Raw genomic sequence first — 20,438 nt, forward strand, 5'->3', positions numbered from 1 at the left:
TTCAATCCATTATTTTCCTCATGAGTGGATAGTAATCATAAAACCCCAAAATTATCATGAAGTGTTTTTAATGTTTTGTGACATTAAAAAAGGCTTATAGGTTACATAGGTTATGAAACTGAAAAAAAGCGACCTTTGAAATCATATGCTCCAACCCCCCCTGAGAAAATTGGCTTGCCAAAAGCTATGCAAACAATACATGCTAGCATTGGGAATCAACAACATATCTCTAGATATAAATCCAACTGTTTATTCTATTATATTACATTTTCTTCAACACAAATACATCCTTATGCTACATTAGTTTTCTGTACTGTATGATACAAATTCCTAGAAGTCAGAGACTGTTTTGTTTCATTCTATATCCACAGAGATCAGCCTGACACATAGTAGGAATTTAATAGTTATTTCTTGCATTGGGTTTACTTATGCAAGTCATTTTCTGAAATAATATTTAAGAACATTACAGTAATTACATATTCATATGTTATATGTGTGTGTGTGTGTGTGTATGCATGTATGGGTGTGCATATTTATATGTGTTTTCCCCTTAAAAAGTAGCTTTCTTTTATGTGCCTTGTATATGGTACATATATAAATACTTCCCTATAATTTATTCCATTACATTATATATAGCTTGAATAATCCAATGGAGAGAAAAAAATCAATAAACAATATCCCAGAATCCGAATACGGCAGACCTTGTCAAAAAATGTTTAAAAAATATATACATTATATTAATCCCACACAACTACTCTTGAACAGACATTCTGACTTAAACAGATATGTTAAATGAGAAACTGACTATTTTAAGGGGAAATTGAAACCCTTGATAGCCACAAAGATTTCAAACAGGGAATTTAGTACAGACAGGCTTTTTTATGAATACAGTGAGACAATATTTTGATTATTATTTTGACCCAGTGTTTATGAGCTTGGATTTGGCAGTTACCCTAGCCATTGTTCTGTTTCTGTGTGCAAACCTGGAATTCATCTGAATCACAAAGAGAGCACCGTGCTTATGCAACAGACTCTACAACATTTTATTTTACTGTTTTAGGTCATTTGCACTGCTGCTGTTGATGCTCTTAGTGGAAGGCATGAGGGGAACACGTGATTGACTTTAAGTAACTGACATTGACAATAAAATGAAAACTATAACATGTTCTACTCTTATTCAGGTACTTAAAGATGACCTATAAAATGGCTTGAGCTTAAGCAGGTTTTTTTTTTTCCTTGTATACAATAAATACTTGTAAAGGATAAAAGACTAATTTTGAGCATATATGCATGTTTTGGGGAATATTTAAGTATATGTTTATGTGCATATTCTTACTTAGAAATGTTTTAGTTTAGAAAAAACTGAATTTGAAGATTAAAAAGTTCCTTAAAATTGTATTTATTGAACACATATGTAGAACAGTGTATTAAGTATTTTTTGTATTTGACTAGCCTTCAGTAGAATGTGGCATCTAGAGTAGACACAATATCTCACTTGAGTCTATTTCTTAATAATTTGGGATTCTTAACAATACATTTCTTTACAAATAGATAGGATTCTGAACTCCCTTTAAAATTCATGATTGTGAAATTCTCCCTCAAGTTGCTTTTTACTGGTAGAAACTATGTGGAGTGTTTTAAAAAAAGTTGAAAAACATTTAGATGGAGAAATTTTGGGATTTTCTAATAATAGGAGTTACAGGATGCTATATTTCCTCATTTTTTTCAGGAGAGAAAACAGATCTAGAAAAGTGAAGTAACTAAGAGCACATAGAAACTAGAAAATTAGTAACAGAGTGCACAAAATACAGCATTTTACTATAGCAGATCACTTCTCAACAGGTACTGCTAACTAAAACGACTTTACATAAAACATTGACTATCTATGGCCTGATTGTTGTGTTTGGGTACATTTTTCAGGTTGGTAGCCTAATGTATTTGACAAAATAAAATTCTTTTCAGAATATTCTTTAAATCTGGGCAAGTCATTTAAAATCTGTTTTGTGTTAGTTTCCTTATCTGTAAAATGAGGATAATAATAGCACCTCCCTACCAGGATGGTTGTGAAGACTAAATGAAGTAATAATTATAAATGAATTATATATGAATATATAGCTGAATGACCCTAGCCAAGTCACTTGAATAACCTTTTCCTCTGAACCCTGGCCCCCAAATACTTAGCATAGTGCCTGATGCATAGTAGGTATTATATAAATATTAATTATTATCAAACCCATTTTCTGAAAACCATTAAAAATCTTATCTGTTGCATAATGCCCAAATGCTTTATTCTGGCTGCCAGTCAATGTTTTTTCACAATTTCTTCTTTACTCACCATTGTTTCTTATTGTGAGACAACAGCTTTTTAAATCTGCATTTAAGCACTGCTTCTGAAAGCCAGAATAGCAGAGTAAACAGTGAATTGCTATAATCCCCCCATGTTCACCTCTGGGAAACCATAAACTAGTATCTCTGGGGTTATGGAAACAGACTGGATGAAACAATCTTGTAACTCAGGGAATTTGGAGAATCAGTTGGAAATGTGCAGTCAAAATGAGAAGCTCCTGAGCAAGACAGCAAACCCCACCACCGCAAACCAATAGGATATCCACATGTGGTGGGGCAGGCAAATGCTAGTATCAAGAACTCCCACATGACTTAGCACATGGCTAGAGGAGACTGTGGACTACCATTACTGGAACAACCATGTACTTTGGTGTAGTCTTGGGGGAGAAAGCATTTTTTGGTGGCCACACCATGTGCTCTAGCATAGCTCTGGGCAAACAAGTGAACAGCAACCCTAGAGTGACTGATCAAACAGGCAGCCTACAGAGGCTATTGTCCCACATGCTTCAGTGTAGTCACCAGGAAATACAAAAATACTGCACTTGACCTCAGCACAAGCCAGATACCATCATTAGGACTCCAGCTCAGTGCCAGGTAAGCTGACAGACTCCTCAAGCCTTCAACAGTGTTGGCCACCCAACCTACTCAGTACAGCATTAGACATGAGGGTTCCCATGGGCTTTAGGGCAACATCAGCAGGTAAACAACCCAGGTCTGCAGACACTAGCACAAAAAATCTAAAATAGTACTCCTTCTACTTGGGGAGTAGGGCTCAAACTTATAAAAAAGGTAAAAAGTAAAATAATTATAATAGACAGATAATAGAAAGTCAGTATGGTAACAGGGAAGAGCAAAACACAAACTCAGAAGATAACAAGATTGTCAAATACCTATGGGCAAAACCTCAGAGATAGATGTGAAGTGATCAACAAAAAGGCAACATAATAAAATTTGTTTGATGGAGCCAAAACCACTAGTACTTAGAAGAAAATTCATTTCCCTGAATTCTTACATCAATAAAAATGGATAAAGAACAAATCAGTGGATTGGATATGCAACTTAAAAAATCTTGAAAAGAGCAAGTTAAAAATCTTCAGTTGTACACCAGATTGTAAACTTTGAAAATCAAAGTTGAGATTCAGTTCTGAGAGTGGAGTTAATATGGTGGGGTGAAGCTAGGAAGCTGCTTGAGCTCTCCCAGTTTTCCTTGAAAACCACATGAAACCTAGCTTCTGAACAGAGTCTGACAGAATGAAACCACTTTCCAGCTCAAGGTAGATTAGAAAAACTTCAAGAAAGGTAATTCTCATTAGGGTGAAAAGAGTATTCAGCCTAGGTCAGTATCTAGGAAGGCCAGGGAAAGGGTTTTAATCACAGCAGATTAGCAACTGAAATCCTTGATCCTGGCTCAGTAGTGGAACAGATCAGTGGGGCAGCCTTCAGACCCTGCTAAGAAGGCTAAGTGCCAGCCTGGAAACAGACAGGCTTTTTTCCTGAAAAGAGCAGATAGGGCCACTCTCTGCTGTGAGCAAACATCAAACACAAAGCCAATACTCAGAACTGCTTAAAAAGTTTGGGACAGCTTTCCCTTTACCCCAGAAGCAGTTTGACCATAAAAGACACAAAAGAGGAAATACAAAAGGAAAAAGAAAATGAGCAAAGGTAAGATTAATAAGATTGAAAGGAAAACAAACAAATAAACAAAACAAAAACAAATGAACAAAAAATCTATTGAGCTAATAAATAAATCTTGTAACTAGTTTTATTTAAAAAAAAAGAAAATCAAATATACAACATAAAAAATTAAAAGGTTGAAATCACAAAAATGAAGAAGAAATTAAAGCAATAAATAATAAATATTTTACCCAATTATATACCAATAAATATGACAACCAGTGTGAAATAAATCAATATTAATGAAAATACCAAATATCTAACTTATCAGATCAGGAAATAGAGAGCCTAAATACTCCATGTCAGAACAAGACTGAATAGGCCATTAATGAACTCTTCCTAGGAAAAAATTCCTGAGGCCAGTTGGGTTCATGAATGAATTCTACCAAGCATTGAAAGAGCAATTAATTCCAATATTATATAAACTATTTCTGAAAATAGGAGAAGAAAGCTCCCTGTCTAACATCTTTTATGACCCAAATATGATGCTGATACCTAGAACAGGAAGTACTGAAAAAGAAAGAATATTATAGACCAATTTCCCTAATAAATATTGATGCAAAAATTTTGAACAAAATATAAGCAAGGTGATTAAAACAATATATCACAAGTCTTATGTACTATGTCTAGATGGTTCACAGTTTATTCAATATTAGAAAAATTATTGATATAATTGACAATATCTACAACAAAACCAATAAACATCATATGATTATTTCAATAGATGTTGAAAAAAACTCACAAAATATAGCACTTGTTCTTATTAATGACACTAGAGAACAAAGAAATAAAAGGAGCATTCCTTAAAATGATAAACAGTATCTATACAAAACTATAAGTAAACATTATCTATTATATGGATAAGCTTGAAGCCTTTCCAGTAAGGGCAAAAGTGAAGGACACTCATTATCATCACTATTATTCACTATAGACCTGGGAATGTTAGTTATAGCAACAAGAGATAAAAGTAGTTCAGGATAGGCAAGGAGGAAGCAAAACTATCACTTTTGCTAGATGGTATGATGATATAATTAGAAAACTCTAGAGAATCAACAAAAAATTATGGAGATAATTAACAACTTTAGCAAAGTTGCTGGATATAAGATAAATCCACCTAAATCAGCAAGAGAGAAATTTCATTTAAAATAACTAAAAATAACTATAAAAATATGAAATACTTAGGACTCTATCTGACAAGACAAAACTAGGAACTATGTGAACATAATTACAAAACACTTCATACAAATAAAGTCAGATATAAACAAATGGAAAACATATCAATTTTTCAATGATAGTCCAGCCAATAAAATAAAAATGACAATTCTGTCTAAACTAATTTACTGATTCAGTGCTATACCAATCAAACTACCAAAAAAAAAATCTGATAAAGCTAAAAAAATAGCAATTTTTTGCTATTAAAATAATTTTATTTATTTCTTTGTTTATTAATAATTTATTGATATTAAAATATATTTAACTCAGAAAGAAAAAAATGATCAAGAATATATAGAGAATTAATAGGAAAAAATATAAAGGAAAGTGGTCTACCTATACCGGATGTCAAACTATATTATAAAGCTGCAATCTTTAAAACTATATGATACTAGCTAAGAAATAGAGTGGTAGATCAGTGGAATAGATTTGTTACACAAGACACAATAGTCTATGACCATGGAAACATAGTGTATGATAAACACAAAGACTCTGGATTTTGGGATAAGAAGTCACTATTTTAGATAAACTGCTAGAAAAACTAGAAAACAATAGGATACAAACTATGTGTAGATTAACATCTCAAGCTGTGTACCAAGATAAAGCCAAAATAACATTACAATCAAATTAGAAAAGCAATGCATATTCTAACTCTCAGAACCATGGGGAGAGGGAGGATTTATGACCAAACAAGACAGAGAGAGCTTTAGAAAATGCAGAAGAGATCATTTTTATTATATTAAATTTAAAAGCTTTTGTACAACCAAATCAATGTAATCAAGGTAAAGAAAAGCAGAAAGCTGGAAAGGAATTTATTACAGAAAGTGTTAAAGACTTCATTTTTCAAAAAAATAGAGAACTGCATTCTGGGCTATCTCCAGTTGTCCTGATCTGTATCTGCTAACTAGACCCAAATGGCTTTGGAGGAGAGAGACAGGACACCTTGCACAGCCTCCCTCACTTAAATCCAGTTCATTTGCATTTCATGACATCACTTCCCACCTGTCATTGCCATCTTCTATACAAAGAGCAAACAACAAGAGAATTGATTCAAATTTGTAAGAAAATAAACCATTCCCCAATTGATAAATGGTCAAAGAATATGAACAGGCAGTTTTCAGATGAAGAAACTAATGCTATCTATAGACACCTGAAAAAATAACTAAATAACTTTTGATTAGAAAAACACAAATTAAAGCAACTCTGAGATATCACTTTACACTTGACAGACTAAAATTTGAAAAAAAAAGCAAAGTAATAGATGTTGGAGAGAATGTGGAAAAATTGGGACACATAAATGTTTTTGGAATTGTGAACTGATCTCCATTCTGGAGAACAACTTGGAATTATGCCCAAAGAGCAAGCAAACAGTGCATACTATTTGATCCAGCAACATCTCTGTTAGGTCTATATAACAAAAAAAGGAAAAAAGATCTACATGTGCAAAAATGTTTTTATAGCAGCTCTTTTTGTCATGGCAAAATATTGGAAACTGAGGGGATGGATTCCCATCAACTGGGAAGTGATTGAACAATTTGTGACATATCAAAGTTACTGAAATACTATCATGCAATAAGAAATGATAACAAGCAGATTTCAGGAAAAACCCAGGAAAACTTGTATGAAATGATGCAAAGTGAGATGAACAGAACCAGGAGAACATTTTGTGATTGATTAACTATAAATGACTCAGCTCTTCTCAGCACCACAATGATTTGTGATAAGTACAAAGGAAAATGCTATTCATATTCAGAACTAGAACTGATGATTTTTAAATGAACATCAAAGAATATTTTTTCACTTTATTCTTTCTTACCTAAAAATTATTTTGATCTTTCTTATTTCACAACTGTGACTAATATGGAAATGTTTACATGATAACACATATATAACCTATATCAAATTGCTATCATCATCAGAAAAGGGTAGGGTAGGGTAGGGAAGGAAGGAAAAAATTTTGGAACTCAAAACCTTATAAAAATGCATACTAGAAATTTTGTTGACATACACTATTTAAAAAGAAAAGAAAATCCTGTTTTTGACACTGTTTAACTGTGTAACCCTAAGCAAAGAATTTATATAAATTTCAGTGCTTGTTCTTATTATTAACCATATTCATCAATGACCATAAGCTTAAATATCTTTGTTCATTTAACAAACTCAAAATGTTGAAATCTTGGATTCTTCCTTTTGTTTACATTGTCACATTTTGTCCTTCTTCATTTATCATTTAGAATAGGACTGACATCATTTTGTAGTAGAAAAAGAAATCACTGAACTAGAAATCTGGAAATTCAAATTTTAGTTTCAACTCTTATTAGTTTCACAAGTCCCTTTATCATTCTGAGTCCCAATTTTCTCCTCTATAAAATGAAAGGATTGAACTGGATGATTCCTATGGCCTCTTCCATGATTAATATCCTATGACTAAATCTAAATGGATTTTTTTACTATTTTTAAAAATATGTATGTGTGTACCTATATATGCATCTGTATATATATGCATGTGCATGTATATATTATATACATATTCAGATTCTTCAATTAGAGTGTAGAACTCTTGAAGACAGAATCCATACTTCATACTCCTTTGTATCCTTAAATTCTTCCATAATAACTTTGCATATTTGTAGTTGTTGAATTGAACATTGAATGACATAGATTTGACAATAATAATAGTAGCCACAATATTAAGGAATAGAAAGTTTTTCACATTTTAACTTTCCCTGTGAAGTAGGAAGAATAAAAGCATTATTTCCATATTACTTTGGAGGAAAGGGATTTGTCCAAAGACTTTTAATGCAAACCTGTATGTAGACTTGTGTTTTAAATTTTCTTTGTTCCATGTTACTGTATTTTACTCTTCTTATGTTGTATAGACATTTAATCTTGAGATTTTATTGTATTCCTAATGTGGAAATTCTTCACCAATTCAGACTGATGATTTTCCATAATTTTTTTCTTAGATTATTGCCTGGGATAATGACAGATGAAGTGAGTTGTTCATAGTCAAACAATATATATAAGTAAGATTTGAATTCAAGTCTTTGACTTCAAAGTCAATCTTTTATTCAAACCAAGGTACTTGGTAAAGTTTTCTTTGATCTTATACAGCTACTTATTGGCCAGATAGCTGATAGGAAGTATCAGTAGTATACTACTATAAAAGTGCTATAGTATACTACTATAAAAGTAGGTCTTTTCCCTTTGGAAGGGGAGTATACTGAAGTATCATGAGAAAACATTTTTGCCAGTAGAATCCTGGAAACTTTTAAGCCTTCTGGAGAGAGTAGCCAACCAATTGCAAATCGAGGGTCATGCTACCCCAAAGTGAATATAATTATGAGCACCTGAGTCTTTTTTGGCTCACTGACTCAGTTAAACAATTATTTGGCTAGATAGATTTTGCAATTTCCTAGACTATCCATACTACTGGAAGCTAATGAATTTATAATTCTTTACTCTTCCATGTTCCTTGACTCAAGAATGAGTGTGTTTCTGGCATTATTCACCCCTGATCGTTTTCTTTATTTAAACTTTATTTTTTTATGTAAACACATAATGTATTATATCTCCAGCTAAAGATAAGCTGATTTTCCAGGCCTTCTGATTAAGTGCTTGCTTAAGAGTGAAGCACATACTAGGAAGGAAAATAGAGACTCCATAGACCAAAAGTCTTAGACTTAACTGTGAGCCTATATTATGAAAATCACTGTCTTTTTCTCTCTCTGTCTGTTTCTGTCTTTGTCTTTTGCAATCTGTCTGTCCCCCCTCTCTCCCTCTCTCTCTCTCCCTGCTTCAATCCCTCCCTCTTTCTTTCTCCTTCTCTCTCTCTCTCTTTCTCTCTTTCTTTTGTTTTCTCTCTGTCTATCTCTCTGTCTTTCTGTCTGTCTCTGTCTCTTTCTCTTTCTGTGTGTGTGTGTGTGTGTGTGTATATGTGTGTGTGTTTGTCTTTCTCCATAAAAAGGGACTTCACTTTGTTAAATCTTTAGTAAATTTCAAGCTAATGGATAAGGAGCAAGGTGAAGTTTTTGACATAAGTCTTATAATACAGTAAAGTATGATATATTTCCTGTGAGAGTGGATTTGAACACACTGTTCTTGAAAGAGGAACAAGGAGCCTCTGAGGTAGAAAGAGAAAGTAAACACTAGCTTTTTTGCAGTGAAAACTCACATATCCTTTCCTTATTAAAATTCCTCTCTCCTATGCTTATCTTTTCCACAGTTAACCAAAGGTTAGAATTGTAGGAAGCTGACATAGATGAAGATTGAAAGGCATTGTCAAATCAGTGGGAGAAGAGACTAGAAGAGAACTATGCAGATTGGAATATATCAGCAGAGTTGCATAGTAACTCAAGGCTGAACAGTGAGATCGATTCGCAGGTCAGAATTGAAATTCAGCAACAGGGCGTAGAGGGGGCAGCTTCCAATATGTCTGCCCACACTGTGTTCAAGCTGTTACCATCCTTCCCTTTTCTTGGCACAAAATTCACTCCAAATTTGCAAGCAAAAAAAAAATCATACTAAATTTAACATCTCCTTGGCACCTTGGCTGATCTTCCTTTCTCATCTTCTCAGTAAGAAACTTTAAAAAAAAGTGTCTAAGTAGAATCACTCCATTACCTTTTATTGTCTTTCATTTAAATTAGATGTTTTTGTGAATTTGTCTCAAGATATCATAGAAAACAATTGATTTTCTTCTAACTCTAGAGATGGGTGAAATACTTAGAAAAGCAAATCAAATAAAGCAGAGATATTAAAATATAATTTTCCTAAATAGACAGGATTAACATGATTATACTTATTTAATCTATTGCTAAGTGTTAGTCTTTCACATGAAAGATCCTTTCCTTCTTTAGTGTATTAATACATTTTTTTTTCTCCTGAGGCAATTGGAGTTAAGTGACTTTCCTAGGGTCACACAGCAAGGAAGGGTTTCTGAGATCAGATTTGAATTCAAGTACTCCTGACTTCAGGGCTGATGCTTTATCCACTGTGCCACCTAGCTCCTCTTTTTAATACAGTCTTGTCACTCTGATTCCATTATCTTCATCTGTAAAATTTGTCCTAGTGCTACCCTCTATATAATATTGGAGTCAATTTCCAATGAAAATATGCATGAAAAGGGGTTTGGAACATTAAGTCTAGCACCTATCTCAGGGAGTCCTGAGTTCTACTTCAGACTGAGACACTGGGTGACCTTGGGCAATCTCTGCCTCAGTTTTCTCATTTGTAAAATAATAGAATTTACCATATAGGATATTATGAGGATCAGATGAGATTATATTTTTAAAGGGCTTTACAAAATCCAAGGTCCTCATTATTATGAGCAGCAGCAGCACTAATAGTAATAGTTTTTGTTGAAGTAGTGGTAGTAGTAGTAATAGAAGAGTGTGTGGGCTATACATTGATTATCACACTATCTCATTATGTGGCCAATCTAAGTATAGATATAGATTTAGCTGATATAGATACAAACATCAGGATATGAAAGCTCTGAAGTTAAAGGGTAGCTTGCTCTTTTTTGGATCATAGGTTTTTCATATTCACTTTGGTTATCTGGCTAATAGCTAATGGCTAATAGTCATTCTTTGGAGTAGATAGAAGTTACCTGGCTCCTTGCAGCATTCCCCCAGGGGACACATTGTGTTCTTCAGGAGATGGAAGGCACTAGGCTTTAGTGTGGTATGAGGTCTTACCTTATATAATGTGGCAACCTGATGAGGTAGACTTCTGTGCAGGCAGGCAGATGTAAGATAACTGGTCTGGATCTTTGCAAACCTTTCCTTGGGGTTCAAGCTGTGCCCCATTCAGGTAGTCTGAGGAGAATCTTTACATCCTTTTAATTAGTTTAAGCAACCCTGCCTAATTAAAGGCCTTCTAAATTCCATCCCCTCCCTCCTGCCTTGTTTTTATTTTTATCTTTTGAAATTGCATTTTATTAGTTATATAGGTATAAGTTGAAGTCTCCAGGAGAACATAAACTCTTTGAGGGCAGAACCTGATTTTTATTTTGTTAGTGTGAATATTTCCGGTCCTTGTGCATTGTGCGTTACACATAGTATTGAATGAAAGTTTGTTGAATTAAATTGAATTCATTAGACTCAGTTCAAATCAGCTGTCTAAAAATAGACATTTCTCACTATTGGAAATTATTCAAAAGAGTGTACCTTATGATATTTTGAATTTCCACATTTTTCTATTCACCTTGAAGCTGAACTTTCTTTGATGTATTGTCTTGTCCAATTGGTGGATGAGCCTTTTCAGAACAAGGATGACTTTTGTGTCCTCAGAAATTAGCAGAGTGCTTGGCATATAGGAAGTGCTTAATGAAATTTAAAATAATCATTCATAGAGAGCTATGCTATTTAGTCACTCATTAGCAACATTCTTATTCAGTATCTACTATATTAGACATGACCCTCAAATCAATGCTTTAAGAAAAATACATGGCCATGGAACCATTACCAAGAAAGAGATTTGTATTCTAATGCCATCTCAGCTGTTGTGTATCCTTGAATAAATCACTGCAAAATTCGCTGAACCACTTCACCTATAAAATGAGTACATTGAACTAGATTTATATGGTTTCATGAGAAGCAAAAAGACTTAGTGGATAGAGGGAAAACATTAAAGTCAGGAAATTTGGATGCAAATCCCACCTCAGTCATATACTGACTGTATGATTCCAGAGAGGTCTTTTATCTATAGTATAGTCCAATTCCCATTTGGAGAAGTGTTCTCATTTGAGATTATCCTACACCAGAGACATCTTAAATCGATTCCAAAATCCAACAAAACCAAATTAAACTTTCAAACAAGCTATCAGGAACATATGCAAAGGCAAACAAAAAAAATTGGGTTTGTTCATATAGGAAATAATTCATTTTGGAGACAGCACAGTGAAGCAGAGAAAGGTGTTGGATTTGGGAATAAATCATGGCCTTGCCACTTACTATCTGTGTGACCTTGGGCAACTCATACAGCCTAATATCATTTTGTCACTTTCCTCAAATGCAGATTCAGACTAGATGACCTTGAAGAGCCCTTGTTGCTCTAAATCTAAGATCTTATTATTTAGGAATATAATAGTATGGAAAGTATATTAAAGGGCAAGTCATTTAACCTTAGCATACTTTGGCTATCTAACTATCAAGTGGGAAAGACACTAAACTATCTACTATAGGTTCAAGTGAGTTAATGTTTGTGAAAATGCTACTTCTAAAGTTATACATATGACATAGAGATGTGATTTTTTACTTTAACACTTTTTCAGCACTTTATTATGTCTGAGGACTAATATAAATTGCCCACCTCTCAACCTCAGAAAAAACCCAACCTCAGCAAAACAAATATGCAAATAACAACCACCACAAAAAAAAAAAATAAAAATAAAAAGCACCTTTCTTTGGTGGCCAACCTTCTCTTTGATGATCAATTTCTCCATTCTTATCTGTGCTGATCTCTGGATGAAAGAAGCACCAGCCAATGTTAGGATTACATTGGAACCTTTTCCAAATTGTTAGTAACTACTGAAGCTTATCTTTCACTGGAGCATTAGAAAAATTAGAGTCACCACCTCCAGGATCCATATTTTTGGTTGTTCAACCTAAAATAAAAGAAGCTGAGGCAGAGCTCTGAGCCAATGGCATTTTAAAAGAGTCAATGTCCCCTCTAATAAAAAAGAATTCAAATCTACATAATGCCCCTAATACCCATGAGCCAGTTTATATAGGGTTTGAGACTGGGCTCAATACTGGGCACAAGACTATATACAAAATCCTATTGGTTGATAGTCCTTTTTCCTGGAGCAAAAATTCTCTATTAGCAAAAAATGGTCTATCAGCAAGGAGGTCACAGTTTGGGAAAAGCATGGGACATCTCCATTGACTAATTAATTGGTCATAAGATGGGCAAAGCAATGGTAACTAAATAATACTAGCACTTGCTCATGTTGGATAGGAGAGATTGTCTGAAGAAACAAAAATAAATTGGAGAACTTTCCAAAGAATCAAGGAATCCTACCTACGTTGGGTTTTGTGAAAACAGAATGGTTAATGACTTTACTAACCACCTCGATTTGCTTGAGTTCTCTTACTATCCAGAAAAGGCTGGAGTGAGTTGAGAATCTGAATCAGCCAATCAGGAGGTTGATAGAACATCCTTTGAGCTTGACGAGCCAGAAATCCTTTGCAGTGTTTGTTTCCTGAACCTGAAACTCTCTCTGCTACACTGGCAACCACAGAACTCACTTAAGCTAGTTTATGCCAGCTCCTAATAGACTGAACTTTTGCTCATACATCCTGGTCTGAGACCCCTAGAAACTTTCCATCCTAAGGCACTTCCCTGTTTCCTGTTCCCCAAGGTATCTCGTGATTTCTATTTAATGACCCTCTTTCCTGGTAAATGAAAACTGAACCTAAAGAACCAAGATAGTACCTAAATTGGGCGATAATACAGTCATCCCCACCCTCCTTTGTGGTCTTTGTCTTTATAATCCTTAAAGTCTAGCCCTTAAGAAGAGCTCAGTTTCAGCTACAGATTCATATCCATACCTCTAGCTTGACAAAAATAAAGCACACATACAACCTAATACCATTTTGTCTTTCTAAGACCAAATTCATGTTAACAGTTTGCACATGGAATTTGAGCAAAATAGGATGGAGATATCTTTGATGGCATTCTTGTGATTGCACAAATTTTAAAACTGGCAAACAAGTGGTGCATATTGTATTGAAGTTTCAATATTACTATAAGAGTTTATCTAATTATTCTTATAAGATGCATGTACATATCAATTGATTAATACTGATTGAAATAGAGTAGGGGTCCAAATGAATCATTCTAACATGCCTCATCAAAATAAAAGTTTTCTAAGGAGACTAAATTATACTGACCCCAATCAACCTTTATTTAAATGTAGTATTTACAAAGAATGATATTGTTCTATGTCATACTTTTGCAAATGACAACACCACACATTTATTTTAAAGTTTGATTCAGCTGACTGAGAACTCCCTGTAGAGAGACTTTCTTCTAAAGACTATCTCCACTTCATTAAATAACATAATTACTTAGCCAAAATACAGATGAGTCAGTGGAATTTCCTACTGGTCTACAGTAGTTAGATGAAAAGATTATTTTGCATGGAACTAGGGAATACATATGAATAGAAATAGCTATTCAACAACAACAACCAAAAAAACCAACATAATTTCTATTGGTGCTTATGGTCAAAACATGTCCTGGGTAAAAGGATGTACTAGGTGAATTTTAATATATTTGGGTGGTGGGAGAATGGTAATTCATTTGGAGAGGAGAGAGAGAGAGAGAGAGAGAGAGAGAGAGAGAGAGAGAGAGAGAGAGAGAGAGAGAGAGAGAGAGAGAGAGAGAGAGAGAGGAGGGAGGGAGGGAGGGAGGGAGGGAGGGAGGGAGGGAGGGAGAGAGGGAGAGAGGGAGAGAGGGAGAGAGGGAGAGAGGGAGAGAGGGAGAGAGGGAGAGAGGGAGAGAGGGAGAGAGGGAGACAGACAAATACAGACAGAAAGAGACAAGAGAAACTGAGACAGACAGACAGAAATAGAGAAAGAGAAAGAAGACATGATTGGAGTAGCTTTATGTCAGTTTTGCTTATGGGACACCTGACTTAAAAGACTTCAAAACATAATTAGGCTGGATCTTAGTGGGGTAGTAGAGGAAAAGGCCACTGGATTTCAATTGAGAATCAAGGCAGATATGGAGCTTCTGATTGGGGATAGGGATGTAATTATCAATGAGAGGATACTGGGGACAGCATGACTGGACCAGAGAAAGCATTTGCAGCTGGATTCAATTCCTAGAAACCAGAAGACAGTGTAGTGTGATAAACCAGAAAAATGAGGTCAAATCAACACTATTTGAAGACATCACTGGAAGGTCAAAAATGGCAAACCACTCCATTATCTTTAACAGAAAAACTCCAGATGGGGTCATGAAGAGTCAGACATGCCTGAAACAACCAAACAATTTGGATGCATGAATCACACTATTTTGAAAAGGCCCAAATCAAAGCTATGTTGTGGCACAGTGGAAGAACTTTGGCTCTTGAGTCAGAGGATGTAAATACAGCTCTTACCACTGATATTGCCTTTGTGTAACCTGGGTCAAGGTATCTAATCTCTCTTGTCCTCAGCTTTTTTTTTCCATCTGTAAAATGACAGGATCAAACTACTTTTTTTTTTTTTTTTTTTCCTAGTTCTAGGATTCACATGCTTGTTACCAGAGAGATTGGAATCAAACAAAATCTGGTGATTAACATCACTGACATTCAGAGTTAAAAGATGGGAAGAGGGGCAATGGAAAAATTCTCTAGCAAAGATTGAATTATAATCATCTGTCTCAAGTGCTAGAAGCAGCTGGCCAAGGGTGCAGTTAATTTAAAGAGTCCTTCACCAGAGGCACTATTCATAGTGATCCCATTTTTAAAACAGAAATTCAGATTGAGTTGAAATAAAAGCAAAGGGACTTTTCTGCCTATTCTACCAGACCCTCCCATTTGGCCCTTCCCTTGCCTCCCTCACTTTAAGCCATGCATATATCTTCCCTTAATGCTTTTCACAGCATTTAGCTGCTAGAGTGATGACATTTGTCCTTTGTCCTTCAAGATGACCATAATATCAGGAAGGTGATGCTGTGACCTGAAAATGAAGTGTAATTAAATGAGGGAGGATTGTACAAAGTTACCAGCCTTATTTTCTCCTCCAGAGTCATCTAGGTATAGTAGTCAGATATAGATCAGTATGACTGGAGATGTTCCTGAATGCAGTGGAAGACCTTGGCTTTTTTAAACCAAGGTCTTTAATAGGTCTCAGTTTGACTGAGGCAATCACCCATTCAGTTATTTAGGCTAGGTAAGAAAGGCTAGAATAATAGGCAGTTGTGAAATAAGAAAACAATAAAGCCTGAAAGTTAACTCCTAAAAGTTATATAATGGAAGTCTCCATGGGGATTTTTTAGCAAGGAGAAAATACTATACAGGGTATCTTTTGAAGATGTTATTGGCTTTTGCTCTGGTGTGTTGGGCATCTTTTTGTAAAATGAAACCTCAATTGGGCAGTTGGGATGCAGACTGAGTTCTCAGAGTGTGTTGTTTCCTGAAGGTAGCTCTTCTTTGGTTCCAATCCCTCTGAGTACTGCATAAGGAATTGAGAATTGCAGATGTCACCTTCAGAGTGAAGTATGGTACCCAGTTTTGCTGTTAACAAAAGACCTATTATAATAGCTTTATACCTCAGTTAAAACAGGGAGACCAGGGAGATGATTATGGAATATTTTAGCAAAGCAGATGTTACTATTCAATAGAAAGATCATTCAAGTCTTTGAAAACTTGGGAACTAAAATGACTTTCTTAAAACTTCTGACTTGGGAAATCATGGGAGCACATCAATATTTTCCCTGCAAACTTTGTATCAGTTATTCTTTTTTTTTTTTTTTAATTCAGCACAAGAAGATACACTTGGACCTTCATTGCAGAATGAAATAAGAATATTTAGCGGGTAAAGAATTGGTTTTGTAAGGAAATCTGTCTGGGATCTCAGCCAAGGTTGTCTACTAATTGTAGACAAAAATACCTTTTTTATATAAAATAATGTTACTTTAGGTGATTCCATACATGGACCCTAAGGACAGCATCTTATATTGAATTTCCACTCAATATTGTGTATTTAATTTTTTTTTTTCATTCCCCATGCTGTCATACTCCAGTTTAATTCATTAACTTATTGAGGGGAGGAGCACTTAAGACTTATTTTGTGGGGAATATGGTGGATGTAGATAACATTTTTGCCCTATCCCTGGTATAATACTTTGAATATTTTTCCTGGATATGATTTCACTGGCTACTTTTTTCAAGTATTTTTGGGAAAGAAACTCCCTGTGTCATTGCAAGTCAGGACCTTCTTTCCAATATTTAATCTTAAATTGTGTGGGAAAGATATTGTTGTTGTTGCTGACTTGCAGTACACTTTTTGTGATCCTTTTTGAGATTTTTTTTTGACAAAGATACTAAAGTGGTTTGCCCTTTCTTTCTCTAGCTCATTTTACAAGTGAGGAAACTGAAGCAAGCAGGGTTAAGTGACTTGGCCAGAGTCATACAGCTAGGAAGTGTCTCAGGCCAGATTTGAATTCAGGAAAATGAATCATTCTGATTCCAGGCCTGACACTCTATCCATTTTACTAGAAGCTAGGTCTTTTGACTTGTCTTCATTCTCTACTGAACCAATGGAATTCTGTGCTATTCTGCATTACATTAATTTATTTTTCTATAAATGGTATGTGAAGGCAGAACAATAATGGATAAATATTCCCTTCTGGCATGCTGTAGATAAGAACTCTGAATAAATTCTAAGTTTCTTTTGCATTTTTTATGGAGAATTAAATGCCCAGTGATTGCAGAGTCTCTTGATTATCTGTCATGAACCTTGCTGTAATCTATTGCAAGTCCTGAATTAGTATTTAATATGGAAGTGCATACTTGTCAGGTTGGAGGCTAATAGCTTTCTTACACAGAGGGATGAATGTTTTCATATTCATTTCTTTTCTTCAGTATCTATGTTACATTGAATTGCTTCTTGAGCCTTCTCCTTGCTAATTCCTAAGTAACCTCTCTTAAAAATTTGACTTCATCATGTACTGATGATTCCATAGTAGAAAACAAGCTCTGTCAGAGGCTGAGCCTGGCAGGTTGCAAACCCTTCAAATTTATATCTGAGTGCCAACATAACTGAGACTCTTTTCCCAAATGCTGGACACAGGTAATGAAATTTGGGTGCTACAACAATGCATGAAACAAGGATTGGTTGTGTGATCTGCCCTGATGAAGGGAATACCCACCCGTATGCAGCTTTTACAGTATCAAAGCAAGCAAGTTTAAAAACAAGTACAACTTTCTTTCAAATATGGTATTAATAATAAATGGTTATTTGAGATTAAGACTAAATACCTTGGGATTACCCACTGCGTTTACTCTAATAATAACTGTCTTTCAAATGTTGCCAACATTTTACCATCAAAGCAGGAAAATGCATTAGGGGATATGAAAAATTGTGTTTTGGTCCCAACTCTGTCAAAGGCCAAACCTAAGGATACATCAATTGGCCTTATGGCTCTTTCAGTTTTTGCAACCAAAAAGATCAGCCCCTAGCCTCAATTAAGTACTCCTTAAGGAGATGTTTACAACAACATTTTTTCAGCTAGAAGGCACCTAGAGACCTAGCCTTTCAATTTGCACATGAAGAAACTGAATTTAAGTGACTTGCCAAAGGTTACATGTAATTTCAGGGTTTAAATTAGAATCCACTTCTTATGGCTCCAAGATAGTGTAATTTCCATGACATGCTACCTTCTTTTGTTTTATTCTGCTTTAACTTGCACTAAACACTCTCATACAATATTGTAGTATGATGGGTCACAGGAAAAGAGGTTGCCAAAAGGAAGCATATTTCTTTGGACTACAATTTCATTTGTAACTGAAGTGTCTGGCCCTTTATCATACTAAAATACTATGAGTCATAATTCAGCTTATTTCATCCTGGATCTGGAAAAGGAAGTATGTTTCTGCAAATACAGGAAAGGATATTACTTTCTATTTTTTTAATTTAATTTTCATCAATATTCTCATTTTGCAAGCAGATATCCATAACTTATTATAAAGAATTTTAAGGTTAAAAAAAAACAGCTCAATTACATCAACAAATATACTCAGTAAATCTGGTAACATATCCTATCTCCATAGACTTCTATCTTTGCGAAGAAGAAAGGAAGGAAGTTGTATTTTCTCAGGTGGTCTCCAATTACCTTCTATTTTTGAAAACTTCTAGATAGTCATTCATAGTTAGAATAGAATAGATAGATTCATAGCTAGAGTGCTGGACTGGTAGTTTAAAGACTGGGATTCAAATCCACCTTAAATACTTTCTATCTGACACCTTACCTCTCTGGATTTCAATTTCCTCATCTTGTTGAAAGGGATACCTTACAAAGTATGAGTTTTTATGCATAAGATACTTTGTAAATCTTAAAGTGCTATATAAAAGAAAGGTGTTGATAATATTATTAAAGGTATCAGCTTACCTGACATTTATTGAGCATCTTTCATAAATGGGGCACTTATCTAGACCCTAAGGATATAAATGTAAGGCTCCACTGCTTTACTATGTATGCAGTTATTTCATTCAAATTTAGGGTAGAATTTATCTAGTAATTATCAATGGAAAAATCACTAAATAATAGTTTAGAAAAGGAAGAGCTTTATGGTAATTTACTAAATTAAACCCACAAAAGTTAACAGGAAGACAGAATATAATAATTTTCTAGTGGAATGTAAGCAGTACTATTTTAGGCTTGAGGAGAGTTGTATGAACTCATTACTGCCTGTGATCCTTTTTATTAACAAACGTGAGGCTGATTATGATAAACTCAAAAGATTGTTGGCTATGACTTGACAAGATAATAGGTGAGTTAAATTTTCATTATTGTTTTCTACCATACTTCAGAATTTCCTCAGGCTCTTACTTAGATTACTAACTAGGCCCAGAGCTGCTTAGTTTGTTGTTACTATAGATTATATCTCTGAACTCCAAAATCTACAATGCAAATTATGATTAAAAGTATTTATTGTTAAGACCTGGAGGGGAATTCTAGTGTTAGTAGTCCCTGGTTCCCTGATGCTTCCTCACCTCTATAAATACAAGGCAATCTTACTTCCTGCTTTGGGAAGATATAATTCACTCCTGAATTGTAGCTCATTTGTTAGGTATTTCCAGAACTGAGCAAAAGTTGTGCCAAATGTTGCAAATCACATATGATCTGTGTCATGAGACCCTCAAACTATTTCATTTACAAGCATATAAAGCATACAGTAATTTGAACCTCGGCCATACAAGGAAAAAGTCAGGGCTCTATTCACCCTGCTATGTGACTTTCCTGGCATTACCTTGCAAAGGGCCTTCTGCATGTATTTCCTGAGGCTGCCTTTTAAAATATTGAAATGTAGGGTTTCACCATGTCTAATGGGGATGACAGTGCCAATCCTAGCATTACTGTACATTTGCCCTTGAAAAAAAAAGTGTGAAATGCTTCTATCACAATTTACATTCAGTATAAATCAAGCTAAAAGATATTATGCATGGCCAAAAAGTATCATAAAGAAATTATTAATATCTTGTGGATGA

This window comes from Sminthopsis crassicaudata, chromosome 2 (genome assembly GCF_048593235.1).
Source record: "Sminthopsis crassicaudata isolate SCR6 chromosome 2, ASM4859323v1, whole genome shotgun sequence".
In the NCBI taxonomy this organism is placed as follows: domain Eukaryota; kingdom Metazoa; phylum Chordata; class Mammalia; order Dasyuromorphia; family Dasyuridae; genus Sminthopsis; species Sminthopsis crassicaudata.